The sequence below is a fragment of the Lissotriton vulgaris genome, chromosome 5 (assembly GCF_964263255.1).
Source record: "Lissotriton vulgaris chromosome 5, aLisVul1.2, whole genome shotgun sequence".
In the NCBI taxonomy this organism is placed as follows: Eukaryota; Metazoa; Chordata; class Amphibia; order Caudata; family Salamandridae; genus Lissotriton; species Lissotriton vulgaris.
In genome coordinates, this window is record NC_141693.1 from 1,195,191,604 (window position 1) to 1,195,207,956 (window position 16,353).

Here is a 16,353-nt window from a genome sequence, read left to right on the forward strand (position 1 = left end):
TGAAAATGTCCAGGCAATCAAATTGCATTGTAACCTAAATATATGTCTGGGTCTCAGGTTAAGAGCCACCTCAGACATATCACTAATATGATTTTATTACCTAGGGTCTCTGTGAATAAGGAAATAGCTCTGTTCTTGCCTCTGAAAACACTATCTTGAAAGACACAAAGCCAGGAAAGCCTTTCCTCTTTGGAACATACTCAAACTTTGAGAGCTCTATTTGTATATTTGGTTCCCAGATCCTTTAGGGTAAAAGACGGTCATGTGTGGAAGTCATTAAAGGAAAGTCTGTTGCAAAGGATCTATTCTACTTTGCCTCTTGCCACATATTCCTCATAATCCGGCTGATGACTTACATACGGTCCCTATAAGAGAATTGTATTTCTGCATATATCAATATTCGCAACTCTGACTGTCTTCCTTCCATACATTGGTTTAGGCGCTAGTCTGTAAGGCTCTCCGTGAACAAGCAAAGACAGATTTCCTAGCAGTGTGTTGTTAGGCAGAGCAGTTTCACTCCAGGGTAAAAGAATTAAGATCTTGCTGTAACCCGTCCTTCTAGTTGGATAACACACCATAGATAGTGACTCACTCAATAAGCGGTCTCTTAGGCCACATTAGTGGTCTTTCAACGTTGACATAGGCGTATCCCCAGTAGACCTCTTTACCTTTCAGAAAAATTCTTCTGAATGCACTTCTTGGTTGGTGAGAGAATAGACCACAATAAGTGATTGCCTACTCCTCCCAATGCTGTAAAGATTTCTTGAATCATTCCGAACTGGCACAGTGGGTTTACTTCTTAGTCCAGTGAAACCTTGAAGCAAGGAGCTGTCTGGCCTCTTGTGGCTTGGGAGAACGTCCCTGTTCCAGAATTCAGGTACTGCACCGCTCCTCCTCGTCAACAAGTTAGAGTGCTTAGTTTTCAAGCACCTATCACCCTACCATTACTTAGACCTATTTGCCAATTATGTGGTGATCACCTACAAAACTGGGTAGGATTTAATTTAAAAGCACCATATGAGCAAACTATTCCTGTTTTAACTTTTATAGACAGACCTAACCATCAAGTTGGCCCCTCAATGAAGTCCTCAAAGTAAGTTCCTCAGTGGACAACTTCTTCAATTTACTTAATTCAAGTAAATAATGTGTTATGTTATGGGTATTTGTATAGCACACAACTTACCCAGGAGGTTGTCCTGGCACTAAAGTATAAGGTGTATGGGCCGAGCCACCATCAGGGCTAGGTTAAAAGCCAAGTCTTCTGTATCTCGCAGAACCAAAGAATTAATGTGGCAGCTCTGATGTTCAGGGACAGGTTGTTCTGGTATTTAGGAGAGAGGATCTAGTTCTGTGCATGCAGGGGTGTGTGCGAGCAGGATTCTGTCTGAGCGGAGGTGTCTGGTAGGATTGTGGAAGCGTATGCGGTTGTTGAAGAATGTGGGGCCAATATTATGTAAGGTTTTGTTTGTGAGGCATTTGAAAAGTCCTTCTTTGAGTAATGAGAGCCAGTGGAGCTCTTTGAAGTGACTATCTATATGAGTACAGGTTGGAAGGTTAACGATGAGCCTGGTGACTAAGTATGATCTGGAATTTTTGGGTCAGTGGAGTGTTGATTCCAGCATAGAGTGCATGTCTGTAGTTCAGCTTGCCATTGTAAGGGCTTGGGTGATGGTTCTGCGAGTGCTGAACAGGAGCCATTTGAAGATCTTCTTGAGCATCATGAGTGTCTGGGAGCAGGAGACACAACCTGTGTTCACTTGGCCGGTCATGGTGAATTGGTTGTCGATTACTATGCTCCGGTTCTTTGTGGGCCACCTGGTGCAGTCCAAGTACAAGAGGTCTGTACCAATGATTACTTCTTTCATCTTGTCTGTGCTGAGCTCAGGGCAGCTAGTTTTCATCCATCTGGCAACTTTGGTCATTCAGGCAGAGAAATTTATTTGGGTGTTTGGCATCTTGTTGGAGAGGGAGTGTGTGAGCTGGGTGTCATCATCATAGGACATGAGGTTGATTCCATGGGCACAGCGGATGCTGGTGAGTGGGGTCACATAGGCATTGAACTGAGTGGGGCTAAGGGGGATCCTTGTGGAACTCTGTAGATTAAGTTAAGGATGTCTGTGGTGAAAGGAGCTAGTCTGACTGACTTGTTTCAGCCTGCCATGGAGAAAATCCAGTGCAGTGACCTTGGATGCTGGCTTCATGCAGTCATTGGATATGGATGGGGTGGGAGATGGTGTCAAAGGTTGCAAAAAGGTCCAATAGGATGAGGGTCATGGTGCCACCTCTGCCCATTATCATGTGACTGTCATCCATGGTGGTAATGAAGACAGTCTCTGTACTGTGGTTGGGTCTGAATTCGGATACAGAAGTATTGAGGAGGTGGATGTCAATGAAGTGGATAAATAGGCATTTGTTTATCATATTTTCCCATGACTTCTTCCGGGTACAGTATATTTTACTGCTTACAGAAATATGCTAGTTGAATCTAATTCTTTGCAAACCAAGGTTATTCAAAATACTTTTTGTACTTGTTGTCTTCAGTGTGAAAAACCTATGCAGTCCAGGGCTCAAAATGTAATTTCCATATGGGTTCTATCACTTTGAATTCATGGCCTGCAATTTTATTTAACATGTGACATGAAAGACTGTTATCTTGGTGGCATTATGTTCTTTACAAGAATAGTGATACGAAGGGATTTTCAGCAGATGTTATAGGCTTTTCAACATCAAGATGGTGTTCAGGGCACACACTTTCTTTTGACAAATTGATTTCTATGAATTGTATATGAACATAACATAACATTTGTTATATTTAAACACAACCAAGTTGTTTTGACCATTAGGTAAGTTGTTTGTGACACACTGTGGCCCAAATACAGGCACAGAAGTGACTATAACCCTGCTTACATGATTGATAACATCATTAATCAGTGAGGCTACAGACAGCTCTTTCTATTTCTGCAATCCATGCTCATGAACTTAGGGACAAAGTAGTGTTAGTGTTTTTGGAGACAAGTCCCTATAAATATCATCACCAAATGTTCCTGCTATAACTACAAAGCGGGCGTTAGTTTCACAGTAGATTGTCATTTCAGTCAGACCATGCTAAGAACATTTTTGCTAATTCACCAATGGTGGCAGGGAGCTTTCCATTAGGAGTCTTGTATGCTTGGTAATTGTCGATGCGTAGGGCTGAACAGATTGTCAGATTAAATATATATGAGTCACCATAGCAGCTGGGGCAGTGCTAGCCCTTCAGTTTCTTCAGTCATATAACTGGTCCTGCATCCCTTTTACTCCAGCCTCACAAATGAATTTCATTCTGTGAGAGGAGAGAAGGAGCTGATGTGATGGAGACTATTCAGTTATGAGTGAACTCCCTTTTTAAGTTTTGGCTACAGACAGCTGTAACTCCCTATTACCAAGAACTTGCGTTCCCAATATGTTGAGTGGTTTTTGGGTCAGCCCCTTGTTCATGATTGGATAGTCTTACTATCTGTCTCACTTCCCTGTTTTGATGACTGTCCTTCATATTCCTGTAGTTGTTCCTCACACAGAAATGTTGGTCTCATGGTTCTTTTAACCCCTTCGCTGCTAGGCCTTTTCCCCTCCTGTGCTAAGCCCTTTTTTGGCGATTTGGGGTAGTGCGCGCTTAGGCCCTTGTAACTTTTTGACCACATAAGGTATCCACGCCAAATTTGCGTCCTTTTCTTCCAACATCATGTGGATTCTAAAGGTGCCCAGGGTTTGTGGATTACCTTGGAGGGGTCCCAGAAATTAACCAAAATATAGTGATTTTTTTGTTTTTTTCAGAAAAATGGGAAAAACGGGCTGCAAATGAAAGCCTCTGGGTTTTTCCCTGAAAATGTTATCAAAAAAGGGTTTGTGGGGCTGAAATCTCCATTTTCTCAGCTTTTAGGAAATGACAGTCTTTTGTCAGAGAACCGACATTTTTCACACAGTTTTGGCATTTTTCTGGGACATAGCCTATTTTTGCTATTTTTAGAGCTTTCCACCTCCTTCCAGTTAATGGTAGAAATCAGTATGAAAGCAATAATGGATCCTAGAAAGCTGTACATTTTCAAAAAGTAGACAAAATTCTGAATTCAGAAAGGGGTCATTTGTCTAAATCCATGAAGGTTTCTTTATAGAAACTAACAGTTAAATATTGGAATAATTGAAAATTTGTTGAAAAAAACAGCCTTTTGTCTCAACGTTTTCACCTATAACTTTTTCTAGTTTTGACAGCTCTTAGAAAGCAATATACCGTTACATCCGTTAGACCTTCCTAGTTGTGGGGATATATAGGACTTGTAGTTTCACCAAGAACCCGACGAACCCAGATCCAAAAACTGAGCAGCAACTTGCAGTGGTATTTTTTCATTTACTGGGTATAGAGCACTTTGTCTTGGAAAATGTATACATGGAAAAATCTGTATGAACGACACCTATGTATTTCTGAATTGGGAACAAAATATAGAGTTCAGAAACAGTATATTATTGCTAATTTTCAAAATTGGGAATACTCATACTAGCATGAGAATTATTGGTCATTTTTCAAAAAAATATTTTTTTTACACAATGTCTTTCATTGAAAGGGAGAAATGCGCAAAAGCTCAATTGGTAATAACAGTTGATTTACAAATCTGAATTACCCCAAGTCTCCCGATAAAAACGGTACCTCACTTGTGTGGGTCGCCCTCGTGGCTGCGACAGGAAACGGCGCAAAATGCAAAGTGGTGACACCTAAATTTTGCAGTTACAAATTGACCCTTTTTTAGCAAAGTGCCTACCTGTAGTTTTTGCACCCTAGCTCTGCCGGCACCTAGGGAAACCTAGCAAACCTATACATTTTTGAAAAGTAGACACCCAGGGGAATTCAGGATGGGGTCACTCGACTGCCTACCCCCAGGTTCTCTTACCCAGAATCCCTTGCAAAGCTAAGAAATTGGAAAAAAAACGCATTTTCCTCACATTTCTGTGGTGGAAAGTTCCGGAATCTGCGTGGATCAACAAATTTCCACCCACCCAGCGTTCCCCCAGGTCTCCCGAGAAAAATGGTACCTCACTTGCCTGGGTAGGCATAGTGGCTGCGACAGGAAACAGTGCAAAACGCAACGTGGTCACAACTCAATTTTTCAGTGAAATTGTGCACGTTTTGGGGAAAGAGACTACCTTTTCTTTTTGAACCCTAGCTCTGCCGGCACCTAGGGAAACCTAGCAAACCTATACATTTTTAAAAAGTAGACACCCAGGGGAATTCAGGATGGGGTCACTCGTCTGCCTACCCCCAGGTTCTCTTACCCAGAATCCCTTGCAAAGCTAAGAAATTGGAAAAAAAACGCATTTTCCTCACATTTCTGTGGTGGAAAGTTCCGGAATCTGCGTGGATCAACAAATTTCCACCCACCCAGCGTTCCCCCAGGTCTCCCGAGAAAAATGGTACCTCACTTGCCTGGGTAGGCATAGTGGCTGCGACAGGAAACAGTGCAAAACGCAACGTGGTCACAACTCAATTTTTCAGTGAAATTGTGCACGTTTTGGGGAAAGAGACTACCTTTTCTTTTTGAACCCTAGCTCTGCCGGCACCTAGGGAAACCTAGCCAACCTATACATTTTTGAAAAGTAGACACCCAGGGGAATTCAGGATGGGGTCACTCGACTGCCTACCCCCAGGTTCTCTTACCCAGAATCCCTTGCAAAGCTAAGAAATTGAAAAAAAAAACGCATTTTCCTCACATTTCTGTGGTGGAAAGTTCCGGAATCTGCGTGGATCAACAAATTTCCACCCACCCAGCGTTCCCCCAGGTCTCCCGAGAAAAATGGTACCTCACTTGCCTGGGTAGGCATAGTGGCTGCGACAGGAAACAGTGCAAAACGCAACGTGGTCACAACTCAATTTTTCAGTGAAATTGTGCACGTTTTGGGGAAAGAGACTACCTTTTCTTTTTGAACCCTAGCTCTGCCGGCACCTAGGGAAACCTAGCAAACCTATACATTTTTGAAAAGTAGACACCCAGGGGAATTCAGGATGGGGTCACTTGTCTGCCTACCCCCAGGTTCTCTTACCCAGAATCCCTTGCAAAGCTAAGAAATTGGAAAAAAAAAACGCATTTTCCTCACATTTCTGTGGTGGAAAGTTCCGGAATCTGCGTGGATCAACAAATTTCCACCCACCCAGCGTTCCCCCAGGTCTCCCGAGAAAAATGGTACCTCACTTGCCTGGGTAGGCATAGTGGCTGCGACAGGAAACAGTGCAAAACGCAACGTGGTCACAACTCAATTTTTCAGTGAAATTGTGCACGTTTTGGGCAAAGAGACTACCTTTTGTTTTTGAACCCTAGCTCTGCCGGCACCTAGGGAAACCTAGCAAACCTATACATTTTTGAAAAGTAGACACCCAGGGGAATTCAGGATGGGGTCACTCGACTGCCTACCCCCAGGTTCTCTTACCCAGAATCCCTTGCAAAGCTAAGAAATTGGAAAAAAAAACGCATTTTCCTCACATTTCTGTGGTGGAAAGTTCCGGAATCTGCGTGGATCAACAAATTTCCACCCACCCAGCGTTCCCCCAGGTCTCCCGAGAAAAATGGTACCTCACTTGCCTGGGTAGGCATAGTGGCTGCGACAGGAAACAGTGCAAAACGCAACGTGGTCACAACTCAATTTTTCAGTGAAATTGTGCACGTTTTGGGGAAAGAGACTACCTTTTGTTTTTGAACCCTAGCTCTGCCGGCACCTAGGGAAACCTAGCAAACCTATACATTTTTGAAAAGTAGACACCCAGGGGAATTCAGGATGGGGTCACTCGTCTGCCTACCCCCAGGTTCTCTTACCCAGAATCCCTTGCAAATCTAAGAAATTGGAAAAAAAAACGCATTTTCCTCACATTTCTGTGGTGGAAAGTTCCGGAATCTGCGTGGATCAACAAATTTCCACCCACCCAGCGTTCCCCCAGGTCTCCCGAGAAAAATGGTACCTCACTTGCCTGGGTAGGCATAGTGGCTGCGACAGGAAACAGTGCAAAACGCAACGTGGTCACAACTCAATTTTTCAGTGAAATTGTGCACGTTTTGGGCAAAGAGACTACCTTTTCTTTTTGAACCCTAGCTCTGCCGGCACCTAGGGAAACCTAGCAAACCTATACATTTTTGAAAAGTAGACACCCAGGGGAATTCAGGATGGGGTCACTCGACTGCCTACCCCCAGGTTCTCTTACCCAGAATCCCTTGCAAAGCTAAGAAATTGGAAAAAAAACGCATTTTCCTCACATTTCTGTGGTGGAAAGTTCCGGAATCTGCGTGGATCAACAAATTTCCACCCACCCAGCGTTCCCCCAGGTCTCCCGAGAAAAATGGTACCTCACTTGCCTGGGTAGGCATAGTGGCTGCGACAGGAAACAGTGCAAAAAGCAACGTGGTCACAACTCAATTTTTCAGTGAAATTGTGCACGTTTTGGGGAAAGAGACTACCTTTTGTTTTTGAACCCTAGCTCTGCCGGCACCTAGGGAAACCTAGCAAACCTATACATTTTTGAAAAGTAGACACCCAGGGGAATTCAGGATGGGGTCACTCGTCTGCCTACCCCCAGGTTCTCTTACCCAGAATCCCTTGCAAAGCTAAGAAATTGGAAAAAAAAACGCATTTTCCTCACATTTCTGTGGTGGAAAGTTCCGGAATCTGCGTGGATCAACAAATTTCCACCCACCCAGCGTTCCCCCAGGTCTCCCGAGAAAAATGGTACCTCACTTGCCTGGGTAGGCATAGTGGCTGCGACAGGAAACAGTGCAAAACGCAACGTGGTCACAACTCAATTTTTCAGTGAAATTGTGCACGTTTTGGGCAAAGAGACTACCTTTTGTTTTTGAACCCTAGCTCTGCCGGCACCTAGGGAAACCTAGCAAACCTATACAATTTTGAAAAGTAGACACCCAGGGGAATTCAGGATGGGGTCACTCGACTGCCTACCCCCAGGTTCTCTTACCCATAATCCCTTGCAAAGCTAAGAAATTGAAAAAAAAAACGCATTTTCCTCACATTTCTGTGGTGGAAAGTTCCGGAATCTGCGTGGATCAACAAATTTCCACCCACCCAGCGTTCCCCCAGGTCTCCCGAGAAAAATGGTACCTCACTTGCCTGGGTAGGCATAGTGGCTGCGACAGGAAACAGTGCAAAACGCAACGTGGTCACAACTCAATTTTTCAGTGAAATTGTGCACGTTTTGGGGAAAGAGACTACCTTTTCTTTTTGAACCCTAGCTCTGCCGGCACCTAGGGAAACCTAGCCAACCTATACATTTTTGAAAAGTAGACACCCAGGGGAATTCAGGATGGGGTCACTCGACTGCCTACCCCCAGGTTCTCTTACCCAGAATCCCTTGCAAAGCTAAGAAATTGAAAAAAAAAACGCATTTTCCTCACATTTCTGTGGTGGAAAGTTCCGGAATCTGCGTGGATCAACAAATTTCCACCCACCCAGCGTTCCCCCAGGTCTCCCGAGAAAAATGGTACCTCACTTGCCTGGGTAGGCATAGTGGCTGCGACAGGAAACAGTGCAAAACGCAACGTGGTCACAACTCAATTTTTCAGTGAAATTGTGCACGTTTTGGGCAAAGAGACTACCTTTTCTTTTTGAACCCTAGCTCTGCCGGCACCTAGGGAAACCTAGCAAACCTATACATTTTTGAAAAGTAGACACCCAGGGGAATTCAGGATGGGGTCACTCGACTGCCTACCCCCAGGTTCTCTTACCCAGAATCCCTTGCAAAGCTAAGAAATTGGAAAAAAAACGCATTTTCCTCACATTTCTGTGGTGGAAAGTTCCGGAATCTGCGTGGATCAACAAATTTCCACCCACCCAGCGTTCCCCCAGGTCTCCCGAGAAAAATGGTACCTCACTTGCCTGGGTAGGCATAGTGGCTGCGACAGGAAACAGTGCAAAACGCAACGTGGTCACAACTCAATTTTTCAGTGAAATTGTGCACGTTTTGGGCAAAGAGACTACCTTTTGTTTTTGAACCCTAGCTCTGCCGGCACCTAGGGAAACCTAGCAAACCTATATATTTTTGAAAAGTAGACACCCAGGGGAATTCAGGATGGGGTCACTCGACTGCCTACCCCCAGGTTCTCTTACCCAGAATCCCTTGCAAAACTAAGAAATTGGAAAAAAAAACGCATTTTCCTCACATTTCTGTGGTGGAAAGTTCCGGAATCTGCGTGGATCAACAAATTTCCACCCACCCAGCGTTCCCCCAGGTCTCCCGAGAAAAATGGTACCTCACTTGCCTGGGTAGGCATAGTGGCTGCGACAGGAAACAGTGCAAAAAGCAACGTGGTCACAACTCAATTTTTCAGTGAAATTGTGCACGTTTTGGGGAAAGAGACTACCTTTTGTTTTTGAACCCTAGCTCTGCCGGCACCTAGGGAAACCTAGCAAACCTATACATTTTTGAAAAGTAGACACCCAGGGGAATTCAGGATGGGGTCACTCGTCTGCCTACCCCCAGGTTCTCTTACCCAGAATCCCTTGCAAAGCTAAGAAATTAGAAAAAAAAACGCATTTTCCTCACATTTCTGTGGTGGAAAGTTCCGGAACCTGCGTGGATCAACAAATTTCCACCCACCCAGCGTTCCCCCAGGTCTCCCGAGAAAAATGGTACCTCACTTGCCTGGGTAGGCATAGTGGCTGCGAAAGGAAATGGTTCAAATTGTACGGTGGTGAATTTACAATACCAAATTGCAAAACAACCTTGATTTTGGGGGGGGGGCACCTGAGTTTTTGGCCCGGGGCTCGGTGGTATTCTTTGGAAAGTACAAAACCCAAACAGTTCTGAAAAGTAGACCCCCGGGGGAGTCCAGGGAGGTATGGCATGCGTGGGTCCCCGAACTTTTTCCTACCCAGAACACCTTGCAAACCTTAAAATTAGGTAAAATATTCACTTTTTTAAACTTTTTTGCGTGGAATCACCGTGCCGGCAAAAATGTCCTACCACCCAGCGCTCCCCTTGTTCTCCCGAGTAAAAGGATACCTCACTTGTGTGGGTGCCCCAAAGCAGAACAGGCCAAAAACGAATGTTGAAAAAAGTAGTATTTCAGTGTAACAAATTAAGCCCCCCTGCCTTAGTCACAGGCCTTTGGCCCACCCACACAAGTGAGGTATCATTTTACTCGGGAGAACAAGGGGAACGCAGGGTGGTAGGACATTTGTGCCGACACGGCGATCCCACGCAAAAATGTATGGAAAACTGTTTTTTTAACCTAAATTTGTGGTTTGCAGGGATTTCTGGGTAGGAAAACATTGGGGGACCCACGCATGCCATACCTCCCTGGACTCCCCCGGGTGTCTAGTTTTCAGAACTGTTTGGGTTTGGTAGTTTCCAAAGATGCCCGCCGAACCCCGGTCCAAAAACTCAGTCCCCCCCCCAAAAAAAAGAAGGTAATCTTGCTATTGGTTATTGTAATGTCTCCACCGTACGATTTGGACCGTTTCCTGTTGCAGCCACTATGCCTACCCACGCAAGTGAGGTACCATTTTTATCGGGAGACCTGGGGGAACGCTGGGTGGGAGGAAATTTGTGTGAGCCCAGTGACGCCACGCTTTCCCACACAAAAAAAGTGTGTAAAAACTGATTTTTCCATCAAACATTGAGGTTTGCAAGGGATTCTGGGTAAAGGAACGTTGGAGGATCCACGCAAGCCATACCTCCTTGGAAGCCCCCGGGTGTCTACTTTTCAGAAATGTGTGGGTTTGGTAGGTTTCCCTAGATGGCCGTCTCGCACGGGGCCAAAAACCCAGGTACCCCCTCTTTCAAAAGCTGGTGGGATTGAATGTCAATCCCACCAGCTTTTGAAAGAGGGGTTACCTGGGTTTTTGGCCCCGTGCGAGACGGCCATGTAGGAAAACCTACCAAACCCACACATTTCTGAAAAGTAGACACCCGGGGGCTTCCAAGGAGGTATGGCTTGCGTGGATCCTCCAACGTTCCTTTACCCAGAATCCCTTGCAAACCTCAATTTTTGCAGAAAAAGTCAGTTTTTTCACACTTTTTATGCGTGGGAAAGCGTGGCGTCTCTGGGCTCACACAAATTTCCTCCCACCCAGCGTTCCCCCAGGTCTCCCGAGAAAAATGGTACCTCACTTGCCTGGGTAGGCATAGTGGCTGCGAAAGGAAATGGTTCAAATTGTACGGTGGTGAATTTACAATACCAAATTGCAAAACAACCTTGATTTTGGGGGGGGGGCACCTGAGTTTTTGGCCCGGGGCTCGGTGGTATTCTTTGGAAAGTACAAAACCCAAACAGTTCTGAAAAGTAGACCCCCGGGGGAGTCCAGGGAGGTATGGCATGCGTGGGTCCCCGAACTTTTTCCTACCCAGAACACCTTGCAAACCTTAAAATTAGGTAAAATATTCACTTTTTTAAACTTTTTTGCGTGGAATCACCGTGCCGGCAAAAATGTCCTACCACCCAGCGCTCCCCTTGTTCTCCCGAGTAAAAGGATACCTCACTTGTGTGGGTGCCCCAAAGCAGAACAGGCCAAAAACGAATGTTGAAAAAAGTAGTATTTCAGTGTAACAAATTAAGCCCCCCTGCCTTAGTCACAGGCCTTTGGCCCACCCACACAAGTGAGGTATCATTTTACTCGGGAGAACAAGGGGAACGCAGGGTGGTAGGACATTTGTGCCGACACGGCGATCCCACGCAAAAATGTATGGAAAACTGTTTTTTTAACCTAAATTTGTGGTTTGCAGGGATTTCTGGGTAGGAAAACATTGGGGGACCCACGCATGCCATACCTCCCTGGACTCCCCCGGGTGTCTAGTTTTCAGAACTGTTTGGGTTTGGTAGTTTCCAAAGATGCCCGCCGAGCCCCGGTCCAAAAACTCAGTCCCCCCCCCAAAAAAAAGAAGGTAATCTTGCTATTGGTTATTGTAATGTCTCCACCGTACGATTTGGACCGTTTCCTGTTGCAGCCACTATGCCTACCCACGCAAGTGAGGTACCATTTTTATCGGGAGACCTGGGGGAACGCTGGGTGGGAGGAAATTTGTGTGAGCCCAGTGACGCCACGCTTTCCCACACAAAAAAAGTGTGTAAAAACTGATTTTTCCATCAAACATTGAGGTTTGCAAGGGATTCTGGGTAAAGGAACGTTGGAGGATCCACGCAAGCCATACCTCCTTGGAAGCCCCCGGGTGTCTACTTTTCAGAAATGTGTGGGTTTGGTAGGTTTCCCTAGATGGCCGTCTCGCACGGGGCCAAAAACCCAGGTACCCCCTCTTTCAAAAGCTGGTGGGATTGAATGTCAATCCCACCAGCTTTTGAAAGAGGGGTTACCTGGGTTTTTGGCCCCGTGCGAGACGGCCATGTAGGAAAACCTACCAAACCCACACATTTCTGAAAAGTAGACACCCGGGGGCTTCCAAGGAGGTATGGCTTGCGTGGATCCTCCAACGTTCCTTTACCCAGAATCCCTTGCAAACCTCAATTTTTGCAGAAAAAGTCAGTTTTTTCACACTTTTTATGCGTGGGAAAGCGTGGCGTCTCTGGGCTCACACAAATTTCCTCCCACCCAGCGTTCCCCCAGGTCTCCCGAGAAAAATGGTACCTCACTTGCCTGGGTAGGCATAGTGGCTGCGAAAGGAAATGGTTCAAATTGTACGGTGGTGAATTTACAATACCAAATTGCAAAACAACCTTGATTTTGGGGGGGGGGCACCTGAGTTTTTGGCCCGGGGCTCGGTGGTATTCTTTGGAAAGTACAAAACCCAAACAGTTCTGAAAAGTAGACCCCCGGGGGAGTCCAGGGAGGTATGGCATGCGTGGGTCCCCGAACTTTTTCCTACCCAGAACACCTTGCAAACCTTAAAATTAGGTAAAATATTCACTTTTTTAAACTTTTTTGCGTGGAATCACCGTGCCGGCAAAAATGTCCTACCACCCAGCGCTCCCCTTGTTCTCCCGAGTAAAAGGATACCTCACTTGTGTGGGTGCCCCAAAGCAGAACAGGCCAAAAACGAATGTTGAAAAAAGTAGTATTTCAGTGTAACAAATTAAGCCCCCCTGCCTTAGTCACAGGCCTTTGGCCCACCCACACAAGTGAGGTATCATTTTACTCGGGAGAACAAGGGGAACGCAGGGTGGTAGGACATTTGTGCCGACACGGCGATCCCACGCAAAAATGTATGGAAAACTGTTTTTTTAACCTAAATTTGTGGTTTGCAGGGATTTCTGGGTAGGAAAACATTGGGGGACCCACGCATGCCATACCTCCCTGGACTCCCCCGGGTGTCTAGTTTTCAGAACTGTTTGGGTTTGGTAGTTTCCAAAGATGCCCGCCGAGCCCCGGTCCAAAAACTCAGTCCCCCCCCCAAAAAAAAGAAGGTAATCTTGCTATTGGTTATTGTAATGTCTCCACCGTACGATTTGGACCGTTTCCTGTTGCAGCCACTATGCCTACCCACGCAAGTGAGGTACCATTTTTATCGGGAGACCTGGGGGAACGCTGGGTGGGAGGAAATTTGTGTGAGCCCAGTGACGCCACGCTTTCCCACACAAAAAAAGTGTGTAAAAACTGATTTTTCCATCAAACATTGAGGTTTGCAAGGGATTCTGGGTAAAGGAACGTTGGAGGATCCACGCAAGCCATACCTCCTTGGAAGCCCCCGGGTGTCTACTTTTCAGAAATGTGTGGGTTTGGTAGGTTTCCCTAGATGGCCGTCTCGCACGGGGCCAAAAACCCAGGTAACCCCTCTTTCAAAAGCTGGTGGGATTGACATTCAATCCCACCAGCTTTTGAAAGAGGGGGTACCTGGGTTTTTGGCCCCGTGCGAGACGGCCATCTAGGGAAACCTACCAAACCCACACATTTCTGAAAAGTAGACACCCGGGGGCTTCCAAGGAGGTATGGCTTGCGTGGATCCTCCAACGTTCCTTTACCCAGAATCCCTTGCAAACCTCAATGTTTGATGGAAAAATCAGTTTTTACACACTTTTTTTGTGTGGGAAAGCGTGGCGTCACTGGGCTCACACAAATTTCCTCCCACCCAGCGTTCCCCCAGGTCTCCCGATAAAAATGGTACCTCACTTGCGTGGGTAGGCATAGTGGCTGCAACAGGAAACGGTCCAAATCGTACGGTGGAGACATTACAATAACCAATAGCAAGATTACCTTCTTTTTTTTGGGGGGGGGACTGAGTTTTTGGACCGGGGCTCGGCGGCCATCTTTGGAAACTACCAAACCCAAACAGTTCTGAAAACTAGACACCCGGGGGAGTCCAGGGAGGTATGGCATGCGTGGGTCCCCCAATGTTTTCCTACCCAGAAATCCCTGCAAACCACAAATTTAGGTTAAAAAAACAGTTTTCCATACATTTTTGCGTGGGATCGCCGTGTCGGCACAAATGTCCTACCACCCTGCGTTCCCCTTGTTCTCCCGAGTAAAATGATACCTCACTTGTGTGGGTGGGCCAAAGGCCTGTGACTAAGGCAGGGGGGCTTAATTTGTTACACTGAAATACTACTTTTTTCAACATTCGTTTTTGGCCTGTTCTGCTTTGGGGCACCCACACAAGTGAGGTATCCTTTTACTCGGGAGAACAAGGGGAGCGCTGGGTGGTAGGACATTTTTGCCGGCACGGTGATTCCACGCAAAAAAGTTTGAAAAAGTGAATATTTTACCTAATTTTAAGGTTTGCAAGGTGTTCTGGGTAGGAAAACGTTCGGGGACCCACGCATGCCATACCTCCCTGGACTCCCCCGGGGGTCTACTTTTCAGAACTGTTTGGGTTTTGTACTTTCCAAAGAATACCACCGAGCCCCGGGCCAAAAACTCAGGTGCCCCCCCCCCAAAATCAAGGTTGTTTTGCAATTTGGTATTGTAAATTCACCACCGTACAATTTGAACCATTTCCTTTCGCAGCCACTATGCCTACCCAGGCAAGTGAGGTACCATTTTTCTCGGGAGACCTGGGGGAACGTTGGGTGGGAGGAAATTTGTGTGAGCCCAGTGACGCCACGCTTTCCCACACAAAAAAAGTGTGAAAAAACTGACTTTTTCTGCAAAAATTGAGGTTTGCAAGGGATTCTGGGTAAAGGAACGTTGGAGGATCCACGCAAACCATACCTCCTTGGAAGCCCCCGGGTGTCTACTTTTCATAAATGTGTGGGTTTGGTAGGTTTTCCTACATGGCCGTCTCGCAAGGGGCCAAAAACCCAGGTAACCCCTCTTTCAAAAGCTGGTGGTATTGAATGTCAATCCCACCAGCTTTTGCAAGAGGGGTTACCTGGGTTTTTGGCCCCGTGCGAGACGGCCATTTAGGGAAACCTACCAAACCCACACATTTCTGAAAAGTAGACACCCGGGGGCTTCCAAGGAGGTATGGCTTGCGTGGATCCTCCAACGTTCCTTTACCCAGAATCCCTTGCAAACCTCAATTTTAGCTTAAAAAAATCCTTTTTTGTCAAACTTTTTTGCATGGGAAAGCGTGGCATCACTGGGCTCACACAAATTTCCTCCCACCCAGCGTTCCCCCAGGTCTCCCGATAAAAATGGTACCTCACTTGCGTGGGTAGGCATAGTGGCTGCAACAGGAAACGGTTCAAATTGTACGGTGGAGAATTAAGTTTTCAATGTGAGAGCGTGTGATTCAAGGAAATTGTGACAGACAATTTCAAGTTTGCAGGAGATTCTGGATAAAAATCAACAATAGAATTCACCAGAAAGACATGACCATATACTTCCATGGTTTAACAATAATAACTAATTTTAGTAAGTTATTTATGGCTATAATGTACACCGTAACAGAGTTACTCAAAAGTCAAACATTCAAGGCACGGCTAACTATTCCTCAAAGACACACACATACAGGTTGGATTTGGCACGAGGGCGAGTGATGGTTCAGTACATAAAATTTAATTAACAAGATATTTCAAAAAATGAAATGCTCTGTCAATAAATAAATGCATAAAAACCGAACCAGTGACTCGCGACTCGTGAGCTGTAAAGCCACGACAAGGCACCAACCGTTTTACAGGCCATTCACGCGCCTTTCATACCTGATACAAACCAGACCATTGACACCATCCGGAAAGAACAGCAACACATTACAACAATCACAATAAGGGACAAGGTACACCCTACTTCAGAAAGAGATAAAAGACAAACATTACTGCACAGCCATCAAATCCGCAAGCACACACACATTCTGGTTGGATTTGGCACGAGGGTGAGTGATGATTCTGTACATACAATTGTATTTGCAAGTAATTTCAAAAAAATGAAATACACTGCGTATAATTGAAAGTATGATAAACTGAACCACTGACTCACAGCTCGTGAGCTGTAAAGCCACGT

General features: G+C 45.8%; 1 protein-coding gene across 1 annotated transcript in view; it reads left to right on the forward strand.

The window, feature by feature from the left end:
• Positions 1–16,353, forward strand: part of LOC147712256 (disintegrin and metalloproteinase domain-containing protein 9-like) — a 1,115,055-nt gene that overhangs the window by 787,856 nt on the left and 310,846 nt on the right. The gene's annotated exons all lie outside the window — the stretch shown is intronic.